Genomic DNA, 6231 nt, shown 5'->3' on the forward strand with positions numbered 1-6231 from the left:
CTCATTCCTCCCAAATTTGGACTCAGACTGATGACAGTGAAAAATGGAGTGCCTTGTTGTAATGAAAAACCCTGACATTGTTGCAACAACAGCCAGAATTTGCTCTTGAAACAGAGATGGAGAACCTTATGGCAAGCAAGAAATCAGATACTTTGTTGCAACTAAACCTGGCCACATGTCACATTATAACAAAGACTTTATAATTGCACAGAGAGAAGCCAAAGGCACTTATGGCCACAGGAAAGGAGGTACTTCATCTGGCTGGCTTGTGCCACTGTAACAAAGGCTAAGGAACTTGTTGCAAAGCAAACCTGGCTCTGTTCTTGCAAAAGGAACCTAGACACTTTTGCATGGACACTCTGTATAGTCCCATTGAAACAGCAATCCAGAAACTTGTGACAAGAAAAAACAGGATACTTTTCTGTACTGGAAATCTGATGTTGTTCTCCTGAAATTAGATGGCAACTTATTTCATTGTAGTAGTAGTAAGTAGTCTTTCGGTAACCGAGGATGACGATTGTCTTTGTGTGTTTTCATCTATGGTGTATAGATGAGTGTGCACAAAGACACTTGTGCGTGAAGGAGATTTAAGTGGAAAAGTCGTTGCACAGAGACAGTCCCACTCTCTCGGCGTTGGAAGCCTGGGTCCAGTGGCATGAAAAATTGTTACACCTGGAGACTTCCTCAGCTGCATTGGATGGCCCTGTTGTCTTTTGTGCTCCAACACGCCCTAAGCACTCCACAGTGCCTTGCTGCATCGCCATCTCAGCCGTTGAACCTTCTTATCAGTTTCTTCCGTCTGTTCAGCCGAAGCAGTCTTCACATGCTGGGTGAGCAAAGCCCTGGTTCACCAGGGGTCGACAACCCGATGGCTACCCTCACAAGGTTTAGCCGGCCTGTGGAAGCCATTGCCTGGGGTGTGGCCGCTGCCGCATGCTAGTAGCTACTAGGAACCGCAAGTGAGAGCTGGGTGTCAGGTGAGGGTCAGAGGCTGGAGAGCTGCCCTAAAAGGGCACGACAAGCCCTCCATACCAGAGATACTATCCCTCCCTGAGCACCCCATATACCCCTTCCTTCATCTAGTGATGACAATAATATCAAAATTAATGTTTTCAGTGTCTTTCCAATCAAATTACCAAAAGATTATATTATAGAAACAAGAAATAATAAAATTTATCTGGAAAAAATAAAATGTGACAAATTTCAGGATATAAAATTGACAAGTTTCTGAACTTTCTGGGAGCCATCAGGCCACCCACAAAGCCTTGACAGAGTCATGCGTGGTAGCTAAAGAGGCCACAGAGTGGCCCTTGGCAAGATGTGATAGTCCACTCTATCCCCCTTGCTTGACCTCTCTCATTAATGTCCCTTACCTATGGAATTAACATGATTATTAATCCCCCTAGTCTCAGAAGGAATAATGCAAGAGCAAAATACCTGTACCATAATTCTCTAAATCACCAAAAGATCAGACCCTCAAACCCAACCCCAAAAGACTATCATGGGTTAACTTTTACTTAGCTACATAATTCTCAGTAAAACCGCAGCTACAGGCAAGCCCAGAACTTTCCCACTCATAGAAACTTATTCTCATGGAGCCAACACACAAGTCAATCATAGAGGTCCATACAATAAGTATAAGTACATTAAGCTTCAATATGCCTCAGTGACTCGATTTCACAAACCTATAACTCAGAAACTCCCTAGTAAAAATTATCAGTCTAAATTTGAATTGTGTTCCCAGTACCCTTCAACGTCAATGATACATTTGTATCTCCCCCATCAGTGATTGGGGAAAGAGATTAAAGTATTTATGTAGCATTATGTAGCATATATAGCAAATGTATTTCATTGTAAACTTGGACTTTTATTACATTGAAGATAAGGATACATTGTTGTTACTTGTAATATATTTTATTGATGTCTTTTGTTTTTACATCTTAGTCATTTCTAGATAGACTCCTTTAATAAAAAATTCTTAAGAAAAAAAAAGATCTAAATGTTTATGTAATATTCCACACCTGGAGCTTCCCTCCTCTACCTTTCCTCTTAACAGAGAGAGGTGCTTGCTGGTGGAGTTGTGAATTGATCCAACCATTCTGGAAGGCAATTTGGAACTATGCCCAAAGGCTTTAAAAGACTGTCTGCCCTTTGATCCAGCCATAGCACTGCTGGGTTTGTATCCTAAAGAGATAAGGAAAAAGACTTGTACAAGAATATTCATAGCTGCGTTCTTTGTGGTGGCAAAAAATTGGAAAATGAGGGGATGCCCTTCAATTGGGGAATGGCTGAACAAATTGTGGTATATGTTGGTGATGGAATACTATTGTGCTAAAAGGAACAATAAAGTGGAGGAATTCCATGTGAACTGGAACAACCTCCAGGAAGTGATGCAGAGTGAAAGGAGCAGAACCAGGAGAACATTGTACACAGAGACTGATACACTGTGGTACAATTGAATGTAATGGACTTCTCTACTAGCAGCAATGCAATGATCCAAGACATTTCTGAGGGACTTATGAGAAAGAAAGCTATCCACATTCAAAGGAAAAACTGTGGGAGCAGAAACACAGAAGAACAACAACAGCTCGATCACATGGGTTGATGAGGATATGATTGGGGATATAGACTAAATGATCATCCTACTGCAAATATCAATAATATGGAAATAGGGCTTGATCAATGACACATATAAAACCCAGTGAAATTGTGTGTAGGCTACAGGAGGGGGTGGGAGGAGGGGAGGGAAAGAACATGATTCATGTAACCATGGAAAAATATTCTAAAGTAATTAATTAAATGAATAAACTTAAAAAAAAAAACCAGAGAGAGGTTCTCCCTCATCTCTTTTCAGGGCCAAGATTAATAGTACTCAGCTTTATTATTGTAATCAATGTGTACGTCATCCTTCTGGTTCTGCTTATTTCATTCTACCTCAGTTCATATAATTCTTCCTATATTTCTCTAAATTCTTTTGTATTATAAAATTCCAGGTTATATGTTCATATAATTTTTAATATTCATTTTCTGATGTTTTACTTAACTTTTTCTTATAAGAGAAGGTTAAATGGGAGGGGTTCTTTAGAGAAGTGACTGTGGTTTTGAAAACCAAAGGCATCAATCAGACTTTTTTTTTAGATTATATTGCAAAAATGTACCCATGTCAAGAAAATCACTAAGTTCATGCCTTTTGATAGAAAAAAAAATCTATGTACTCCAAGTAGGCCAAAATGTAAATTTTGCAGCAGCATTTTTTCAGTCATGTCTGACTCTTCTTGAACTGATTGGCTATCTGATTGGTCATCTTGGCTATATCATTCCTCACACATATTTCTCTACCTCCCTGTTGAAAGGAGAGAGGTATATTTTATTATTGATCACTTCTCCCCAAAGATCTTTTCAACAATAATCAGGAGGTTTATGGCAACACTGACACTGAATTATATTGCTCATGCCTATCTGTCTTTCTTTCTTTAAAACCCTTATCTTCAGCCTTAGTACTAATACTAATATTGGTTCCAAGACATAAGAGTAGTATGGGCTAGGAGGTTGGGGTTAAGTGACTTGCCCAGGGTCATATAGATACAAACTGTCTGAAGCCAAATTCGAACCCAGGTCCTCCCATCTCCATAACTTGGGACTCTATCCACTGAGCCACCTAGCTGCCCTGCTCTTTTCTTTCTCCTTTTTATTGTAACAAAATCTTAATTATGCCATTTGGACAAAGACCTGGAACTGTGATGCCACAGAGATACTGGATATTCTTTGGAAGGAAGAGTCAAGGGCAAAGTGAAAAGAGCCATGCCTATGAAAACCTAGATTCCAGGGTCTGTTACTCCAGTTCTATTACCTTGAGCAAATTGCTTCATCTCTGACTTCAGTTTCCTCCCTTTTCAGATTAGGATTAAAGATATTTGTCTTTCTGGGGCAGCCAGATGTAGAGAGCCAGGCCTAGAGATAGGAGAACTGGGGTTCAAATGTGGCCTCAGACACTTCCTAGCTGTGTAATCCTGAGCAAGTCACTTAACCCCATTTGTTTAGCCCTTAGTGCTCTTATAAAATCTATTTTTAGTATTGATCCTAAAACAGAAGGTAAAGGCTTACTTTTTTTTTTTTGCCTTTCTGACTTCACAGGGTTATTATGTGACCAAGAAAAGTAAAGGCAGAATCACAGAATCTTTGGAGTAGTTCTAATTGTTAGGAATCTTTTCCAGACATCAAGCCTAGATCAGGCTCTTTTGCAGCTTCTACCCATTGCTCCTGGTTGTGTATTCAAAGGCCAAACAGAATAAATCTTATTCCTCCTTCATGTGACAGTCCTTGACTGACTGGCAAGAAGTCTGCATCCCTAATCCTCCCTCCCTTTCCTGCTCTTTCCCTCTTCCTTGACTGCTCTTCTTTCTTCTCCCTTCTTCCCTTTCCTCTTTTCTATTATCTCTTCCCCTTCTCTTCTCCTGGCTAAACATCCCTGGTTCCTTTACCTGATTCCTATATAACATGGACTCAAGGTCTTTCACAACTGTAGTTGCCCATTTCTGTATTCTTGTTAGAGCTATCAAAATTTAAAAGTGCCATGTAAATATTACTTTTAGAAAGCAAACAAATAAAACCACTCTGAAAACCAGAGCTGGGAGCTCATGAAATGGCCTCTTCTTTTCTTTAAAAAATTTTTTTTATTGGTTAATAATTTAGAATATTTTTTCCCTCCCTCCACCCCCTCTCAGAGCTGACAAGCAATTCCCCTGGGTTTTACACATATCATTGTTCAAAACTTATTTCTGTATCATTAATATTTGCAACAGAGTGATTATTTAGAGTCAACATCTCTAATCATATCCCCATCGAACCATATGACCAATTATATGTTTTTCTTCTGCATTTCTACTCCTACAGTTCTTTCTCTGGATGTGGATAGCATGCTTTCTCATAAGTCACTCAGAATTGTCCTGGATCATTGCATCCCTGCTAGTAGAGAAGTCTTATTACATTTGATTTGTCACAATGTATCAGTCTCTGTGTATGTTTTCCTGGTTCTGCTCCTTTCACTCTGCATCACTTCCTGGAGGTTGTTCTAGTTCACATGGAATTCCTCCAGTTCATTATTCCTTTCATCAAAATAGTTTTTCATCACCATCAGATGCTACAATTTGTTCAGCCATTCCCAATAGAAGGGCATCCCCTCATTTTCCAATGTTTTGCCACTACAAAAAGCATGGCTATAAATATTTTTGTACAAGTCTTTTTCCTTATTATATCTCTTTGGGGTACAAACCCAGCAGTGCTATGGCTGGATCAAAGGGCAGGGTGTGTTTTAAAGCCCTTTGAGCATAATTCCAAATTGCCTTCCAGAGGGGTTGAACCAATTCACAACTCCACCAGCAATGCATTAGTGTCCCAATTTTGCCAAGTCCCCTCCAACATTTATTACTTTTCTTTGATGTCTTATTGGCCTATCTGCTGCTAGGTGTGAGGTGGTACCTTGGAGCTGTTTTGATTTGCATTTCTCTAATTATGAGAGATTTAGAACATTTTTTCATGTGCTTATTGATAGTTTTGATTTCTTTATTTGAAAATTGCCCGTTCATGTCCCATTCCCATTTGTCAATTGGGCAATAAGCCTCTTCGTTCCCAAAGGCTATAGCCAGGCTTTGCTAAGCCCCGAGTTTCCCAACCCCTTCCTGGATATCCAGCTAAGTTTAGGAGACTTCTTGTGAAGAATTATAGGTTAGCCTGGAAGGAATCTCAAAGATTATCTAATCCAATCACCCTGTTTTGGAGATGAGGAAGTGGAAGCTCAGAGAGATGAAATAGACTTCACCAAGGCTACATAGGGAACAAGTGGAAGAACCAGAATCTGAATGCCTCCTAAGGCCTGTCCAGTGCTATCTCTACTATCTCCCCCTCTCCCCCTAAAATAATTTCAACCTCAAAGAGTGCCTTAATATGACCAAAACTTATTTTCCACTCATTTACCAAGACATGTTAGGTGCCCATTATATACAGAACACTTGTATAAAACTCTTAGCACAATGGCTGTCCTAGAGTAGATGCTACATAAATACTTTAATCTCTTTCCCCAATCACTGATGGGGGAAGATACAAAGTTTAGATAAGATATGGATCCTTCCCTCAAGGATCTTATGGTAAGGTAGAGAGAATTGGCACACAAAGAAAATTATTCCTCCATCCAAATCCTACCTTTGGGTGATCAGGAGCAAGGTCCTGTCTGTA

This window comes from Monodelphis domestica, chromosome 2 (assembly GCF_027887165.1).
Source record: "Monodelphis domestica isolate mMonDom1 chromosome 2, mMonDom1.pri, whole genome shotgun sequence".
Taxonomy (NCBI): domain Eukaryota; kingdom Metazoa; phylum Chordata; class Mammalia; order Didelphimorphia; family Didelphidae; genus Monodelphis; species Monodelphis domestica.